This window comes from Argopecten irradians, chromosome 16 (genome assembly GCF_041381155.1).
Source record: "Argopecten irradians isolate NY chromosome 16, Ai_NY, whole genome shotgun sequence".
Taxonomy (NCBI): domain Eukaryota; kingdom Metazoa; phylum Mollusca; class Bivalvia; order Pectinida; family Pectinidae; genus Argopecten; species Argopecten irradians.
Window position 1 is genome coordinate 15,194,602 of NC_091149.1, and position 20,286 is coordinate 15,214,887.

At 35.0% G+C, this 20,286-nt stretch overlaps 1 long non-coding RNA gene across 1 annotated transcript; it reads right to left on the reverse strand.

Moving 5' to 3' along the window:
• Positions 1-32: 32 nt before the first annotated feature.
• LOC138310948 (uncharacterized) lies at positions 33-18,457 on the reverse strand. Its single transcript, XR_011206497.1, has 2 exons — positions 18,142-18,457; positions 33-3,180 (listed from the first exon to the last, which is right to left on the reverse strand). It is a non-coding gene; the product is annotated as an uncharacterized lncRNA (long non-coding RNA).
• Positions 18,458-20,286: the final 1,829 nt, after the last annotated feature.

Below are 20,286 nucleotides of genomic sequence, written 5' to 3' on the forward strand. Positions count from 1 at the left end.
TACATTGTAAGATAAAGATAATAAGCCTGGTCTTATGATTACAAAATTATTTATTTGGAATATATATATATATCGTATAGTTTGTACATTTTCTTGATTTAAATGCTTTCTTATGTATCAAAATGCCAACCAACTAAATTGAAATAAGTAACGAAAACAATATCCAATAATCAATTATTCAAATGAACAACGAAAAAGCAGGAACTTTCAACAATGCACTATGGCAAAATCAGTTTACACGCATATGATTTTATTTAATGCTTTTGTTTTTACTGTTTTTTTGCTGTAATCAAGTATACAAATGAGGTATCAAAATGACCACAATAAAGTCATACATAATGAATGACAAAACAAGATATTTTAATCCAAAATCGAATCCTAAAAACAAGCACAAATAAAAGAAATAAAACACTCATAATAAAAGATCAATTTTCGTTATTTTAAATTGATAATGCATTCGTAGTTTTGTTATAAATTGTTTCAAATGTGGAGTACCTAACTAGTTGCTTTGATAAAACGTAATACTGTGGTAATCGTGTAACAACATGATGCCAGCTAACTTTCTGTATTACCATGCACTTATCAAGGGATAAGCTCCGTATTCCTACTCTCAATTGCAGAATTGTCTCCCTTTGCGGGTAGGTATTGATTCTGAAGTGTGGTTACGAATTGCATTAATCGTTTCAACTTCAACGTATCTATATTGATATATTATTTTGCAAACTTTCATGGCACATGAAAACCTACGTGCCTAAAACACATGTTTACCGTTCAAATTAACATTAATGATTATAATTTTGACGTAATGAATGCTTACATATTTACAAAATTTATGGACATCTGTCAAAGGTTGCCATTTACAACGTATCAGATATAAAAAATAGCATCAGTGTTTGTTCAATTAAAACACACAATCAATCTTGATGTTAATGTCTTCTGTACAAAATAAATGTTTATCTCTAACTGGTATATGTCATATAGAAACACAAATAATGGAATATAGACAATGTAACAATTTTGTTTATCAAACTACAACAGATTGAAATATTAGATGACATCGATCAGTATCAAAATATGCCCACTTGACTTCTCTTAAGACATTACAAAACAATAAAATACAATACGAAAATATGGCATTTATTTTTAAGCGCATTGGAAAGTATGTGCAATATTGGAGGATATACTCTACACATTATGTTCTGTTTCACATATTTTCAATTATACAGGGTTTTTAATATACTGTAAATCAATTTATTTTCGTGGCGACGTAATTTCCCGCTTGCATGCCACTGATATTTTCGCGGCGACTTAATTTTCCGCTTGCATGCCCACCGATATTTTCGTGGCGACGTAATTTCTCGCTTGCATGCCCACCGACATTTTCGTGGCGACATAATTTCCTGGTTGTATGCCCATCGACATTCCCGTGGCCATTTAATTTCGGAATTTACAGATAAAATACCAGTACTCAATCGGATCTATCTCCCGCGAAAATAATATACCATACGAAAACAAGATGTTTGCAGTAAGTAACGGGGCAGGACAAATATACCAAATTCAAAAACGCCTCAACTCACATAACAAGAATATGGCATTAGCTATTCTTCCAACTAGTTATATAATTACGATATAGGGCACGAGATGGCTATGGCTGAATGACTCTCTAAAATTAGTCAAGGACATCTATTGTTATTATATGGGATCAAAATACTGCAAAATAATCCATTAGTGTGATGTTGTAACTTTGTGGTCTTTCTTACGAAATAGCTTTGTGATTGACTATTTTCGTGGGGAAAAAGATAATAGTTTCTATAGTTTCTTTGTTTTTATAAGTTACACAATATGCCAGTAGTTGACATTACATTCTGAATCATAGAAAATAGTACGCCCCAAAATGATGTAGTGTTTTTGATAGAAATTAAGTGCAATATTTTATCATGTTAGGAAAGTCTTATCTCTCGTCGCAACAAACGACTGTGTGTTTCCCCTTCCATATATATCATTAAATAGAGTTTTATCTCATCTCGAATTTTCAAAGTCCTAGCTGTTTATTTTTGCAAGATTCAGTAGTAATACAAATCCACACTTCTAGAGACAATCATGTAATGTCTATACAAAATATACATTATAAATATATTTACCATTCAACTCATACAAATCGAGGACCTACACACATTCAAAGTCATATTTTACATTATTATCCATTAGAAACGAAAGTTAGAATTGATAGTGTAATAAAGATATCAATGGATGGAGTAGATTACACCAGATTTCTTTCACGCCCTATTTATTTTTTGCGTATATTACAATCAAAGTCAATCTGCAAATGTGCGTCTCCAAGATCAAATTCGATATTCTAATCCGCAAAGAGCAACCTCTAACCTCTGCAAAGTTGAATTGAAACTAAACTCGAGAAAAGTTAGAAAACACTATGGCAATATTTTGAATATCATTTGTTTAACTTGATTAATAATACTGTAACATCGTTTCCAATTTAAGGATGTTTTTTCTTATGGTTACGGCAAGGTTGGATGATTACAATGAATATCATCATATCTTAACGTTTCTCTTCATCTGTTCCAAGATCGCCCCATTTGTTTCTATCTGTAAGGTTGGATGACTTCAGTGGATATCATCGTATCTTAACGTTTCATTACTGTGTTGCGAGCTGTGTTGATCTTCGGCTGTCCCAAGATCGCCCCAGTTGATTCTATCTATAACGTTTGGCAATATGACGAATTTATAAATCAATACAAAAATCACAAGAACGAGAAATGACGCAAAACCGACAATAGATAGCCACTTCGCCGCCTGACCACTGCCCTTTGACCCTTTGAGGTCACCTTTCTGGAACTTTCTCTTTGAAAGCAGAGCGCATATAACTGCTGAACAGCCTAAAGGGAAATTGCAGACGGACACTATTAAAGCCAGAGCAAGGAAGTTTGGCGGTCGTGACGTAAATACTTTATCGTTTGCCCTAGTGTTGTTAGAGTTTGGCATGTGACAAACGTGTGGTTTGTCGTTATTTTGGGAATTATGATTAGTTGATGACGCCAGAGGCTGCATCATGGCGTCTTCCGGTCCGCAGTCGATCTTTGAGGCGTTCGAAAGTCTTGATGATGTGTCGTGCTGTTCGTTTAGCGTCAGTAAATCACTTTCTCTTTCCTGTAGTTCCATTTTCTGAAATTCAAAAATTCTAACCGTTAGTAAACATTTTCAAAATTAAAAAATAAGCAAAACCAGTTTATGTTCCATATTTCAAAATGAATACAATAAAAATGTTAGTTATCGTTTGAAAATTGAAATGTAAGGATAACTAGTTGAAAAAATGGCTAAAGATTGGATAAATTACATGAATACTGGTAATGTTGGTAGTTCACGAGTAATTTTATTTTAGGGCTGTTATATTAGCACAACAAACCTTGCGTTGAAAACATTCCTTTGCTAAGCGCATTTCATTATTACGATTAAGTTTTGTGACTATGAACGTCACATCAGCAGATAATTGACTTTATGTTAATGCACACCGGGTTGATTAATTACTTTAAATTACGATCTTTTCAGATCCAATCTTTTGCCTTCAGCACGATGTGAGTGTGGATTCACGTGCGAAGACTCTTATCACTTTTTCCTTTCATGCCTAAAATATCACATTATACGACAGACATTCTTAAACGATCTTCATTGGTACCCCGGTGACATCACATTAGATACATTACTAAGAGGAGATGCAGCTTTAGAAAATGATGCTAACCTTAATATTGCAAAGGCAGTCCAAATTTATATTGATAGTACTGGCAGGTTTTGACATTATGAGCATCCTACCCCATTTCCTATATCTATCCCGTATCTTAGTTGATTAATAGATTACATGTTATACATATGTCAACAGTATAAATTAGTTGTATCTGCTGGCTGGTGTAGTTGAAAGATTTTCAAGGAAAGGAATGGCTTCGAGTGGATCTTCAGTGCAATGTTTTGTATGGAATATGTATATTGGACAACGTTTTAAGGAAGTAACCGATCGGTGTTTCCCAATCAGTCAGATAACTATGTATACAATTATCACTTTTAAAAATAATTATAACTTAATAAATAACTATTCTCCTCTCCTATACTCCTCTATCTTTCCCTTTTCTCCTTCATTCTTAAAATAGAAAATTTTGATTCATGTTATATATATGTATTGTCTTCATTGCTATCCATTATGTATATATTCATATTGTGTATTCGGGAGAGGATGTTACTAAGTTGGCAAAACTTGTGGCCAATCCCTGTTGTCAATAATTTACGACAATAAAAATATGTTTAAAATCAAACCGGGTTGATACTGCGCTTGTTTATACTCATACATATTGACTTCTCCAGGGTGGTGTTTTTAGGCAGTTGTTCTTGTAATTAGATGCATATCAAATGACGATATTAACATTGGTGTTTAAACTTCTTAAAAAATATAAGTGTCATTGATACAGTCAATATGTACATGTATTAGTGCCGTAGTAGAATTATAAAATATATATTCAATTCTACCACGGCGGTATAACGTCATAGTGACCTCAACAAAAGTTCCATTATCAATTATATTAGAAATAATTCATTATCCTCCAACCCTTATAGCCGACTTGTACCATATATTTGGATTAATCGAACGTTGACATTTTAATTTACAGATTAGTCAACTGGATTGCCTGTGAAGATTTTCAGTTTATATTTAAATCTTCCGTGACATCTTGCTGTATAATTCAATAAGGATCGTCTTGTGTTATTCGGTCTCACGTGTAGTAAGTCTGTGTGCGTGTGTGGAAGGATTTTTTCAAGGTTCCATGCTGGGACTCGAACCAGTGACCTTCTTCAGTTACATCACAGATAGACCAACAGTAGAACAAGAACGTAGGTCGCGTTTAAGGCAATATGAACGCAGTTGGAAACAAACACATTCTATAGAGTGCGTTAATGAATATGTTTGTCCCCAACTGAGTTCATACTAGCGTATGCGTAGTCGAAATGACGATCAACCCCTATATTTACATCCCCGTTTTGGAATACACTGATGTATAAGCAATCGGACTTTACAAAGGCGGAGAAGACAAAGATGCAAGTATACTAGTTTATTTTCCTCACTGTCCCATTTAGTTCTATCACTACAGCAAAAAAAACTTTTAACATAAATTAGACATAAACGGCGGTGTTATATGTTGCTGTAAATAAATTGGGATATTGTGTGCTAGAATATTGTCATTATTGACGTCATAGCAATTATGTCAGGGAAATTTGAGCTGACACATTATTCACCAATCAGATCGCAGGAATACATTCACACACCCAGTGAAACATGTAATGAATGTTTCCTGGGGTTACTGAAACTATGACCACATTAGATTTCCCAGCAGCGAGCAGTTAAAAATTGGTTTAACAGTCACCTCGGCGTAATTCCCTACATATGTATCATGGGAATCGTATAGAGTATCAACAATTCATACGAAACATCCGCGATCAATACATATCCTTCAGACTTAATAGAAAGAGGTGCTATTGAATTGTCTTATAAGTAAGCCTGATTTGGTTTGATATTAGCCAACAACATATCAAATTTATGTGGTTACGTATGTGCATGTGCATTAGGAGACTGGTATGTTGTGTCTCATTGTCATAGCGCTATCTCCCCGAACCATACGATTGACATGAAAATAGATGTTTTAAATTATACAGCAAAGAAATAAATACAATATTGCCTTCTAAAGTATTTGTTGTAAGTTTTCATCCATTCTAAGTACGCCCATACAATTTCTAGTGGTACTTGTCAAAGTAAACAATGCTTTTTGTTTGTACGACCCATCGACAACTAAGGTCATTTAGGGTCAAACTACAAGGCAGGCATTGATATCAGGATTTTTTTGTTTCAAAATGTACTAGCTACACAACAAATGACGTGTCAACAGTTATGTATTTTGATAGCTATGATAAATACTAACTTTTTATCAAGTTAGGTCAATTCAACTGTACCAGAAAAATGACTCACTGGCATGCAAAATATAGCTAGGCTTAACATCGGCCAAAACTGTTAGCCGACCAACTTGCAAGGCTTTTGAATATAACTGTACATAATCACCAATTCTGTATAAGCATAATACAGAGTTATCTGCAATTGCGGAAAGGTAATTATTGTGACGTCATGTGTTTGCGAGCGTAACGTCATACCTTTTAGAGAAATCGACGTGAATTTCGTTTTCAAAATAATATATTTACATATGCCCCTATATAGTCAACGGGAGGGGAGTTGCGTTCAAATTAGCGTAAACGCAATGACGTATGAATACAAACGCAGTGCAGGTTCGGACTACTTCTATTTCACGCTTCGATAAGATTTTGCGTCATAAGTTGACGGATTTTAAAATAACAATAAAGAGTTTTTATTAGATTCAATTAAATATGTATTTGACATCAAAACAAAACATGTGTTCAAGCATTGTAACGGTAATAAACTACAAAATGAATCGCTGGTCGGGGCTACAACCGGGGGGGGGGGGGGGGGGGGGGGGCTTTCCTCAGGAATGTTCGGGGAATCCCATAGTTACGTCAGATGTACATGTGGTCACTCATCTCACCTAAATTTACAGAACATCTGATTGTCGGTGAATAATTCTGGGAGCGTCTAAGCGAACAATAAGTTAACAGATCATATACAGGTTTCCAGAAAAAAAACATTACAGGTAGCCTATCCGAAACAGTATCATCAGCTTAAATGGCCCCGTCTTTGCATTCAAAATAGGCCTACACACACGCAAACACTTGTCTATCCTCCGTACAATAAAATAAAAATCATGACTGCGAAGAATTTAGTGTATATCGCGTTCTTAGACCGATACATACATGACAAACATTCGGCAGCTCAACGGTCATACCATAAATAGGTTTTATCACAGTCACTTTCCTCGGTTGAAAATCAAATATGGCGGCTCGCTTCACTTTGGACCGCATCACTACCCTGACAACGATACATACCGGTAGTCGTTCCGCCTTTGTTATCTCAATTTTTATTACAAATGGACATTATTAATTTGTATTATCAAATTGGGAAAAAAATATATGTTGAAAATAATTGAAAAGTGTCATTGTTGTATTTCAAACCAAACTGCAGCTATAACATTAAACAATCGGAACTATATCTTCGGTCATCCTGACTACCGTAGTTACCCAACTTAGCAACCATCACCGTTTTAAATTGTACGTAAAGGTAGATTTATTAATGTAAATATATAGATTGAACAGTGTTTTGATTGCGTTAAAGGTGGTATGAACGCAATGGGATACAGACATATTTTACATGTAGCGCTAACGCGCTACATTGAATATGTCTGTATCCCATTGCGTTCATACCACCTTTAACGCAATCAAAACACTGTTAAATCTCTATGACGTTACAATGGATAACTACCCGCAAGGGAGGCAAATCTGTAATATGAAAAGACGGAATAACCGTTAACAAGACGCTTTCAGAAGAAAAATAAGGTATATGTGATTGGATCAACACTAATTATATTGACTAAATCACTTTACACTGTGTTCTATCAATATATTTTATATCTCTCTATCAATCTTACATCTCCATAGCAGTGACACCTACCCAGTAATAATACACAACTCGAAATACGTACGGTAAACATACATCATAGGGCCTACAGATCCAGGCCTTGAGCAACAGATATCATAAAAATACGGCCATTATTGACTTCGTCGATCTGCAGAAAATCGATTGGTTCTAGCGGAGGGACACAGGCAATGATTTGCCTTTGAGTGCCTCGACTTGTAAAGCACGTGTTTCCTAGCCCACTAATGGTGGCGGAAACAGACCAATTTTATGTCCCGTTTATGACTGGGTTAAACTTACAAAAAATCACGGGGTTTCCGAATCACATTTCAACATTATTTCTGCGATATATCGATTTTTGTACAGAAAGGAAATGCTTTATTTCAGTTCAGGCTCCTGACTAATAAATACATGTGTTTCTGTGAATGATTTACGTTTTCGCGTGATCTTCGATACACAGTCAGTGATTATATATCAACATTTTATCGTATTTTGTTATCAAAAAAATAATAATCAGGTAAATCATAATCCAACATTCGATCTAGGATGTAATTACCATTTTTACCTCCATGTTTCTTGTATGATGAGGTTTATCGAGTTTAACGAACTTCAGGTGTCAAGTATCAACTACAAAGTTTACCATAAAACCACTTTTTCTCAAGATTCATTTTTTTGCCTAATTTCGCGAGAGCGCAAACTCAAATTCAAATATTATGGGAATAATTCTAAAAACTGCATGATAATTAATTCAATTCAACTTTATTGCTTTCTTACATTCATACAAAAATGATCGATAGCAAAACATACATAACAAACAGTAGATTAAAACAACAACTTAAACATTTTTAAAGCCATTGTAGATTTCTACAGTTCAAATGACTTTTTAAGAAAGAGGCCTAAATCCTGTAGAAGTTTTAGATCATTAGAAGACAAGACTCGTATCAAATTTTCAAAATCTGTTAGATGATGGTTAATTGAAGTTACAGTATAAGAGTATACAGTATATGAATGAGAGATCGTTATTAGGTCCCCTTAATTCTATATACCCGCCAATAGGCTGAATATAACAAAGATACGAAATATTGTACACACGAAAACAAAGTAGTTTACAATATGCAATATTTTGTAAGAAAAGATAATTGTTTAAAATTGTATTTCTTATTACTTGTAACTTTCATCATCACAATCTGTCATAAAACATACAATGTGTGAATATGGATGCTTATATATGATGGTTTAGATCCATAACAGCATCAATGTACTATTGTTATAGTGGTAAATGTCGCATGAAATACAGTGTGTATCACACGTTTTGAGAAAATCGCCACATTCAACGTCATGTTTCAAACTTGCGGATAATTTAGGAAAATCGAGATGCATCACGTGGCCTACATCGACAATACCCGTATATATTGGAACCTCCCGAGTCATATCACGTGACAAACATCGGCAATACCCGTATAGATAGAATAGATCGGAACAGTTTGCAGATTTCCGAGTTATTTTAAACGTGTACACATGAAAAGTCAATGTTTAATTATTTGATAACTTTACGAATACGAATTTTACAAAACTCGGCAAATAGTTTAAAACTTCGCGAGGCGAAGAAATATATGTAGAACACTTTGATACTTTTTCTTTGACAAAATGAGAAAAAGTTAAAGACCATACAACTTCAATATACTCCTACCTTCCTACAAATTAAGGTTCAGCAACTTTTCTTTTACTTCAAATTAAGGTCCCTTCATAAAAAATAGCAATATTTTGGTTAGGTACATATCACGACACATATGTTAATGACCCCAGTCACAGTTCTGGTCTGTAATATCATAATGATAACTACCCTTGTTTTGTAATTTTTTCTTTTATTTCGTACTAAATTTGACTTTGCAATTTTCAGACATCAATGGAAAAAAAAGACAATAATTGCGCGAAAAGGCGACATTGACGTTGCGTATTGATTTGAAGAAAAAAATAATCCCATGAAAATTCAATGGATGCGAAAAATAAGTAAGAACATGTAAACGGGTTTTTTTATTAAGAATTCTGAAAAATGAATTACAATGATTTATGTCACTATTGTTAACTTTCGTGATAATCCGCTGAACACACAGTACGTTTTTTTCGTTGATTAACATGACGTCAAAACCATGTATTGAAGTAACATTTCAAAATTCTTTTCTCTGACACCTTGTTATGGCAGGACCGCATCAAAAGAAGTGAGTGCCCAATTTTGTTTGCTGCTATACCATTAACTACGGTGATATTTATAGACTAAAGTATATGTTCATTTGTAAATACATGATCCGCTCTTTATAGTCATTGCACCATAAAACATATCAATGTGTTGTTAAGTATCAAATCTACATTACAATCATTCCAATTAGAGTTTAAAGATAAACGAAGAGCGTACACGAGCAATAATTCCCTCGTTAATGAATTGCCTTGTCAATTAATGAAATCAAATTGAACATCTGAAATATCAGTTTTTACTGATACAGCTAAATGGCTGACGTTAGTTATATAGGCCAATTAATAATTTTTGTCCTTCAAGTTCTTAATTAGTTTTACTAAAAATAACGATTTTCTAAACACAAATAGTGGCGCTATGACATTTTCTAACTGATACAGTCGCTAACGTCGGTCTGTGCACAGGGAAGAGATTTTTTTCTAGATTTCCATCAGCTAAGCTTTAACATGGCACCTGAGGAATAATTAAAATCGGGGTGTGAAAAATTAATTAAAATGAAAGTGTGAAAACAATCATATTTCCTGGTTTTATCTGAAATTTAAACGTTCTCTTTTATTACCAGCAACACGACATAACTCACAAGATTTTAAAGATTTTTTACAGATTTAACGACCTCCAATCAACCACGCCATGCTACAAAGGTTATTCCCCCCACAGGAAGTCTGACGAAGAATGCAAAGCCCAGAACATCCAGTTCGATTATCATAGGCGTTTCAATGAAGTGCAGAGTAGATGTTTTAAGGTTTTATACCTTGTTTAAAATAGTAATATTTCGTATGCCTAGATATCACTTTAGGCATCCACAATATCACTTGTTTAAACAGGGTCTAAAACCACCCAATTTAATACCCCCTATATCTTAGTATATTAAAAGATCTTTGAGCAACAGCAGGAACAACGGGGTGTTAATAAATGTAGAAAAGTGTAGCAAGCGCATATTCTTCACTCGTGCCAATAGTAATCATCTATGTTATGGTAAATATTTATTAAGGTTTGTTTATCCATTTTTTGAAAACGCTCTATTTACTTTTGTGCAATGACTGCAACCTGTTTCAATTTGATATGGATTTTCTATAAAAGATGTATCCAAATAACGACATGAAGGAAGTTTGATAACCATTCCTGCCGATCTTTAATTGACTGGGGACTTTTTTGTGAACATTAACGCCATTTCTGAAAACATTAATTTCATAACAAAAGTCAATATTCGGTGATCCGGCCTAGCTCTTGGCCGCTTTCGCCGGTAAAGTTTTTGCCTCTACGCTTGTAACAAGTTACACTTCAATGTTTGGTGATTAAGAGTGGTTAAGATGGCTCAACGTATTATCATAAGGCCTCCACTTTTGGGTCGCGAGTTCGAAACCCCGTAAAAGGGGTTACCATGCACTGACCACTTAAGTGCTTTTATCGGTATTCCTGACACGTCCTTAAATGAACCTGGCTTTTAATAGGAGGTTCAACTAAACTAACTAAACCAAACTAACCAATGATTGATTCAGCTTTAAATGTTACTAACCCTTTTTTCAGATGAATCGGTATTGTGGAATCGTTGTTGAAGTAACATAATTTGGTTTGATTTATTAGGTTTTACGCTCTGTTAAAACATGGATTTTTGAAGGACCGCCTCCTATAAGTGCAATACGTTGCAGTGTGTGGATGTCTGTATGTATGAAAATCCGTTTCTGTTTTCATACGAAAACAACCGTATCAATAAAAACAAATTCAAACTTGTTTTCCAATAATGTTATTAAAAACAAGATACTATAAATGGGGGTGTTCTCTTGTGTATAAATAAAAGACCATAATCTGTTCTTCAAAGAAGCAATTTGTTGCGGGTTCGGATTTGGAGATGAATGCTGAAACGATACCGAACAGGAAAAAAATAAACATAGAGAAAGTACACAGAAAAAAATCATTTCCCTATTGTTCTCTGTATGGATACGGAAACAAATACTTACACGGACTCGTGTTAGAGACCGGCGTCTTTGAATGGTAGTTCATCAAAACATGTGTGAATTAAGCCTTTTTGATCTTAGAAAGATGAAATCGACCTTTATTGACAGGAAAGTGTATTGCATTGTCGTTTTCCCGGTCGGCCGTATCGTTTATTTGAAACTAACACCTGGTCGATAGTCCTTTTTATCGAGGCTTTTATCATCAAAGTATAAACTTTAAAGGGATGCATATATGTATCAACAATTATACGAAACAACAATAAAAAGATAAAGCTGATATATATGCTTAAAAAGCGTTACTGAACAGGACATATGAATATGCTTTGACGAGGAATTCTAAAATACCGTGTGAAGTGCTTGATCATAGCATCCAATACACAAGCAAACATTTATATCAAAGAGGTACTGTTATGATATAAACTCTAACGCGTTAAAGTAATAGATATTAAAAACTGCGACACATAACAACTCCGTAAGGTAAACATAGCTAACAATCAAATCACTTTGAGTATGGTAAAGATTAGAGAAAATGATTTAATACATACTGAGACTAATAACAGGACATTACGTAAGTTCATGAAAAGGTTAAGACAATCGATATTCTCATGAAAAGAAAATTGTTACTGCGTAGTTGACAATATACAAAACAAAACACGTTTACACCACAGTCTCCAAAAGAACGCATCGCACACTACATACACGCTGCACACCGCATAAACAAAATCGTTGACAAAGAAAAATCAAGTGTAAATTTCGTTTCTCTTTGTCAATGATCCTATCAGCATAGTGGGGCAGACTCTAGTTTATAGCAGATTCAAAGTGTTATACATCCGGAACATCCTCAACTATTTCAAACATAACAGTGGTCGTCTGTGGATAATGTTAGGAAATTGAAATGCAGGAGAGGCCGTCTTCAAAATGACCTCTGCTGTTAATTAATAGGACAGTAAACGTATGGTGTGAATTGTCACTGACGTCATTACTTTTACACCCACTATTCTGTGATGATGGCTGGTAGAATTGCTTCTACAAAACTAACATATAATTTTAGTCAAGTCATAGAAGAAATAGTTTGACTTGTCAGCACTCGTCATGCCTCGAACTGAATGGTCAAAACGATTAGCTAAAATATACATGTGATAAATATGATAACCTCATTTCTTATTCTCATGAAAGAAAGGTTATCTTATTTGCTTAAGAACTGTTAATTGGGTGCTTCAGGTCGATCTTCCATTTTTCTCAATATATTTATCACAATTATGTTAACGAGTCGGTGGGGAATCCGTGAATACTCTCACACGTCCTAATAGTACAGAAGGAGGCATGTAGCAATACCGACACGTGTTTTTCGTCAGTGTGCACAAAGTTCCTGATCAACCCGCAGTCTCCACTCACCTTTCTTGTGAGGAAGGCTCTGGGTTCTGTCCCCTGGCCGAGACACACTTAAGTCTATAAAAGTGGTAGTTTTTCCTCCTGTTTGGCGCTCAGCATAACGGGAGTGGGACGACTGGTTCGCCCGTTGTTAGTATAATGTGACCGGATGAGGTGTGTTGCTTGGTGTCTTCGGCGGCATGCATCAGTGATCTAGCACTATAAAAAGGGCAACAGTTTCACTATACAAGAAGACACAACACGAATATACCAGTTTCCAAAAACACGCACCTCGTACACATACACGCAACACACCGCATACATGAGAGGCCGTCCTTACATGACCATAGCTGTTAGTAGGACGTTAATTAATCAGACAAACAAACAAAATATTTTGTATTCCTTTGGTTTCGTTTTCAGTGGTCTACTTATTTTAGCGTACGATGAAATTTCGCGAAACTGCGATACTCCGCGAAAATGCTGACACACAGTTTATCATGCACATCAGATAATATTTTCGACATTTGTTTACATCCGCGGAGATTATTTTAGATTCTACGAGGATAATACATATTTCACCATATGAACCGAATCAAAGTCGATAATTGATAAGCAATTTAGATCCCGATCACAAAAATAATGAGATATTGTGACTGCTATTGACAGTAGTATATCCATAATGGCAGAGCTAAAGGATGAACGAAATTCTGTCTAACGTGACATATATTTTGCAATCTTTTGTCAAACTCCGAGTCTTACAAAATACGGAGAGTCTCCCTGAATTACAACCTTATCGAAAAGAGAGCCATCATCGGTTCACTAACATACACATGCATGCTATTTCAGGAATCAGTTTCGACTATTTTTGACGTTTTGAGCAGTTGTGCCGACATACTAATCCCAAAGAAATGAGCTTCTTTTAAAAAGGGAATATATAGTAACCATGACATTTTCAGCAGTTGTGCCGACATATTAATCTCAAAGAAGTCAACGTCTAACAACGCCATATTAATAAAAAAATAGCTTTTTCAAAAAGGAATATTTTGTAACCATGACATTTCGAGCAGTTATCAGCTTCATCGCTAATAGAATATATTGTAACCATGGCAACTATGAATCATTATTAGTTTTGAGACAAATGGCGGACATCCTAGTGTGATTCCTATCCATTGTGAAACAATCACTGGGAATTATGAACGTCTCCGAACGGAAATATAATTATGTGTCGCTAGCCTATGTGTGTTCATTACTATCAATAAGGGGGATCCATCTCGGCACATAATTTAGGCAAAAACGCTTATTTATTCTATGAAAAAATAATCTTTTATCAGTTGAACTGTTAGCAGTAACATGTGAGCGTGTGGCTTGCGTTGATTGGTATCCGTAAAAGTATGCTTCGGGGAGATATATTATTGCATGCATACGCGCAATATATGATTTGTTAATTGGTCATAGCTTTATGATTATGAGGAATACCGACCGTTATTGAAATATAAAAAAATGCCACATACTTTAGAAAATACACGGAAATAGCAAAGTATCATATGATTTTAAAAAAAACAAGATGGCTGCAAGATGGCAGTAGACTGCGGTTCATTTCACAGACGAAGGCTCAGCATCCGAAAATTTGGAACAGACACGCTTAAGATTATGAATACCTTATGATATATTATAAATTATACGAAAATATAAAATATATAAAACTATATTTCATTTTATACAATTTTCTACCACCAGACGAACACGTTTTGCTACGAGTTTCTTTTGGGAGCATGGAATCACGTGATTAGTAGGGCTTGGCGCAGTGTCACCAACTGAGCGAAATAATTAAACTATTTCATAGGAATGCGCTATAAACATAAGGAAAATAATCTTGTCTGTCATTGTATACTATGAATTGAGGAATACAATGTATTCGTTAAACTGTTAAACTGGGCTGGGTATTATGCAATCTGATTAAAATACAGATCCTTGTTTATCACTACGTTTGATATGAGGTATTTATGGCGTAAAACCATATAGGTATTTGTAGGCATTTAGTTTACAAATAATTTCCAGAAAATTGTATAAGAAAATCTCCGACTGCCAACTGAGCATGTACATGGCTCTCGTTCATTGCACTGTTTCTTTTTAATTCGATGATTTGTCAATTATCAGGCATTATATTAGATTTTCTTTGTGTGACACGGAGATGAATCTATTATAGCATGTCAAACTTGTTTGTTTAATTAACTGATTAATCTATTCAAATTACAATCCTATTAAAACACAGATCCTTATAACCACTCCGTTCAATAGAGGATCTGACAATATTCCATAAGGGGTCACGTCCAGACATTTATACCACGTGTACTTCAGAGCAAATACAGTTTCTACACCTTACAACATCAATTGAAAATGTCTTTTCGCCCCAGTATACATATACAATTAGCTTTGTTGTGCTCTTCGGGCGAGATGATTACGTACACGAACATGATTTGGACAGCTTTTTCAAACTATTTCGTCCTCGGTCAAGATTCTGGCAGTGCCAATTTGATTGGCCATTTCAAAAGGTCATCTTGACGTGACCTCTAATGGGATGTTCTCAGATCCTCTTATCCAACGTAGTGATAATAAGGATCTGTATTTTAATCAGATGGTTCAAGTTAATGTTTCATGTAAAAAGATTATTTCGATGATTAGTCCGAGGACAAAAACACGTTTACAATGATATAAAAGCAAAGGTTTCCTACATAATTAAAAAAGCTGCTTTAAAGGGACAATACACTCAGGCTAATTATTTTACAAAATGTATTGTCCTACATTTCTTATGAAACATATAACGTAAAACATTGACAAGTTCCACGACATTGTTAAGTATTTTAATTATTATCATTGAAATATCAAATCGTTGATCAATACGATTAAGCAGGTTCAATATGGGACGCGGTACCCATACCCGAGCCAAAGTCACGCACGTTAAACAAATGAGCTACATAACCACTGAGAAGGTGATAAAATGATTTGTGGGCAAGATATTTCACCTAGTAAGGTAAACACACTACTGTCAGAGCAATTTGAGCAGTTCTAGACAAAAGTTGCATTACTCGACGAGCGAGGGACAGGGTTCTGCATTCAAGAAGTTCGACCACAGTGTGTAATGGCGGACAGCGAGCGTGTTTGAACATTTCACACACAAGCCACCACCATGGGATTTTCAGGCACATCACAGTAAAACCGACTTATCTAATTTCCATTAGAACTGATTTTTTTTCGGATATATGTACAAATTTTAAAGATGCTCTACCGCTGACGAATGGTATTTTTTCACTATCAAAAACAGGATCAGCCGATTTGGTATTTTTCTTCAGTTACAAAAGTTACTTACTTTACACCATTACCACTATTGAAAAGTTTGAGCTTCTAATTTTACTTCAAGATAAAAATATTAGAAATAATTAATTGCATCCCGAAAACATTCCGTGGCACTATGTTCTATACAGAGAAGTTCTGACTGCGCATGCACCAAAAGCAAAATAAATTATTTTATATATTTTTTGTGTTAATTAGACATATGTATACACGATTAAACACCAATTGTTATTCAAATGATGAGTATCATTTAGGGTCTGTCGGCGGTGGAGCATCTTTAATGTACATTGAATTGACTGAATTGTCCCTTTAAACATTGAAAAAAAAACGGGATGGACAGATGATACCATTAATTGAATATGACCTTATTTATGCACGAGACCAAGCCAATGTGACAATAGGATGTAATCATCTTAAGCAGGTAATGTCAATATGCACATGCAGTTCTAAACATTAATCTCAAGCTATCAAATCAGCAAAAATATTAAAGTTTCTAACGCTAAAATGGAGCAAATGCTTAACTAGGTGACTGTGACCTACATATGCACAATGTACTTCTATGATTTATCATTACTTTTCTGAAATGAATTTCAAAAACCAAGATTTACATGAAAAAGCTTTAAAAATATTTTCTCTATTCTAATATTTCATTAATCAGGACTTAAACAAGGAAATGTCAATTTTCACCATTTAACTTTTGACCCCTGAAATTACCACGAGCCCAGAAAAAATCGCATATTCTGATTTGCTTATCACTGAGTGGCCGTAAAACGACCCAAAGGGGTAGCAGTTCTTTGTTTGTTTGTTTAATTAATATTAAAGTCTTATTAACAGGGTCATGTAAGGACGGCCTCCTATTTTAGCGTTGTGTAGCGTGTATGACAGCGTTTTGGCAGACTGCGGTATATAGAGTGGTTCGCAGTACCGCACTGTTCAATACCAATTGAATCTAATAACCTAGACATGTGTGCAAAAACAGTATCATGAATAAACTTTTTAAATTAACATTTTCTGTAAAGCTTGAATATAATGTTATATTGATTTCGAAGTAATTTTAATTACCCGTTTGATATCACACCTCCTCAGTTGCAAAAAAGTTCGTGGTGGCGGAGTGGTTAGATGCTACATGACATAATATGTAATACTAGTTATACATCTTTTGGCTACGAGTTTAAAACCTAAATGCATCAGTTGCCAGAAAACTGAACCCATGCCGACGACTTTCTTCATTTAAAAGCACAAATACACAAATAGTAAATAAACTATATCCACCCTTATTCAAAGATGTTATTAGTGTTATGAATAAACGAACTAAAATATTATTATATGGACAGAAGACATACGGGGAGGGTTGCATGTTACAATGTATTATTAGATTCATGTTCACTAATAACATATATTGTGAAACCAGACTTAGCGACCATCTCTCTAAAGTCCACTTCCTTGATTCAACCGGTGTATAAACGCCACCTGGCTATAATTTTCCTCTGACACTTGGGTGGTCTTGATAAACAAGTTTGACTGTATTTAAATTCAATCATTATCTGTATATATTTTCAGACAATGTACATTTCTGAATAAAAATCTTTATCGATAAACGGAACATTGGCCCATTTAATACGTACCTCATTTATTGCACGATTCCAAAGAAAATCTCCATCTATCCTTGCTTGTCAATAAGATATATTGTCTTTATAGTAACTAAATCGACTTTGAAAGTCACATCTCAATCCGAAAGTGCGTTGTAACACAACCTCTGCTTAATTTACAACACTAATTGTGATACCAATCAGTTTCACTTACAGGTTGATGTGGTAACTACAGGTGAATACATGTATCTTGCGTAAGACTGAACATGAAACCCTTTGAAATTGTCTAAAGAACGTCACATTAGTGTGTTTTCACTATTTGTTTGTCCTGCAATGAGCACCGTTGGTAGAAAACGCCAGATGAGCCTTAAAGCTGGTCGCGTCTTTCCAGCTGGTTGGAGACTTGAACTGCTGCTTCCTTATGTTTGTTACAATCGACTGTAACTGGCAAGTAATAACTCATTCCACGTGCGATTGTTGTACACGAGGTTGTCACGAACCCAACGTCTGTAGCTAGAAGGCGATATAAATGGAATCGCTTCACATGACACTCGGGTTCAGAGCGACGCTTGACAAACAACTTTCTCGTGAAATACAGAATTACAACGTAAGCAAACACATTAGGTAACGCGTTTTGTTGAATCACACATAAGCATCAACCGTCAAGGTGAGTTCAATGTACTATATATCTCCATCCCATTGCATACAAATACATTTATCTAGTCCAAACGTGTACCATGTTGATTTGTCCAATCAAGAGGAATTATTGACGAACGTGTGAAGCGATACTCTTGGGTACAGATCCCAGTCAGTACTGGTTTCAGCGATAACACACTGTATAGTTTTAGAGTAAGCACTTCGGTGACATATTCTTGCCGAGCTAAAGCGCGAGCTGTCAACAACGTTTGATCGTTGCCATGGTTACGTCTCCAAGCTCGTGTGCCACTTGTATGCGCATTAACACAGTGCGTTGTATTCATCAAGCGACACAAAATTGGTTATGTCAACATGTTGCAGATATAACTAATTCCCCGTGTCTGTGTGATTTATTTTAATATTGTATCGATATTGTGGTATAATCCACTTGCTTGCCTGGTGTATAAACAGGGCAGTAATGATCGAAGCCATTGAGCTGAACAGCATCTAAATAAGCAGCTATTCGTCAGAACAACCACTTCCAAGCTATCGATTCTGTCCTTACATCACGATAATGGAATAAAAATTAGTTGAATACCAGATCTTTAAATGACCCGCTGACTCATGCAGTATATATAGGTCAATTTCTATCACTGGGTTTGTTGTCCTTATAATTGAATGGATCAAAATCGATTGTGCGTGTTATTCGAATATGATAGCTATAATAGGTCAAACTGTACTGTAAAATCACAATAGTTATATAATATGGCAAGGAAACATTTTCTTAATTTCCTCTCTCATGCTAGTTCGCTAGGATAAATGTAAGCTATACATACTATATCATTTTATCATTCTTTCTCTTTTTATTCGTGAGTATGTAAGTTCGCAGAAATGTACTTGACCTTGAATTTACTGAAATTCAATCCCCGGCGAATTAAAACCACTGTACAGTTTTGTAAATTAACTGTTTGTCGCGGTGACTAACTTACGTCTGATTATGACTATTTCACTCAGAAGAATCAAAGCTCTTTTAGATTCGTGAGTATGAAAATTACAGAATATATCATTTTAACATTTTATTGTATTTGCAGTCTAAACATTTTCAAAGTGATTTGTTGTCGTCCGGATATCACGAGTATAATCACACGCTAAAACAGTGGTTAACACAGGAAGTGCTGTAAGTGTACATTAGCGGTAAGTGTATTTTGGCGATTTTCTCGGCTGTAATAATACACTAAGCTATCATAAAGCAAAGTGAATCTTCTGTATGCTGCAATGCTCGGTACGCGGGTTCATTGTTGTGTGAACATGCTTATTATCGATATGGCGCTTTAACTTGATTGACCCAAAATAAATAATCTCTTACGTCATCCTGATATCCAATCTATCCCATGGTTCATTGCGGCCCCCACAATGAAACGTGGAGACCGCCTGCAATGCAACTTGGGAGATATTGCTCGATATCATCATTCCATTTCACACACATCAGATAAATTTATTTTTGACGAGATTGTTGTGAATTTAGGTCACTATTTGCACCAGTTG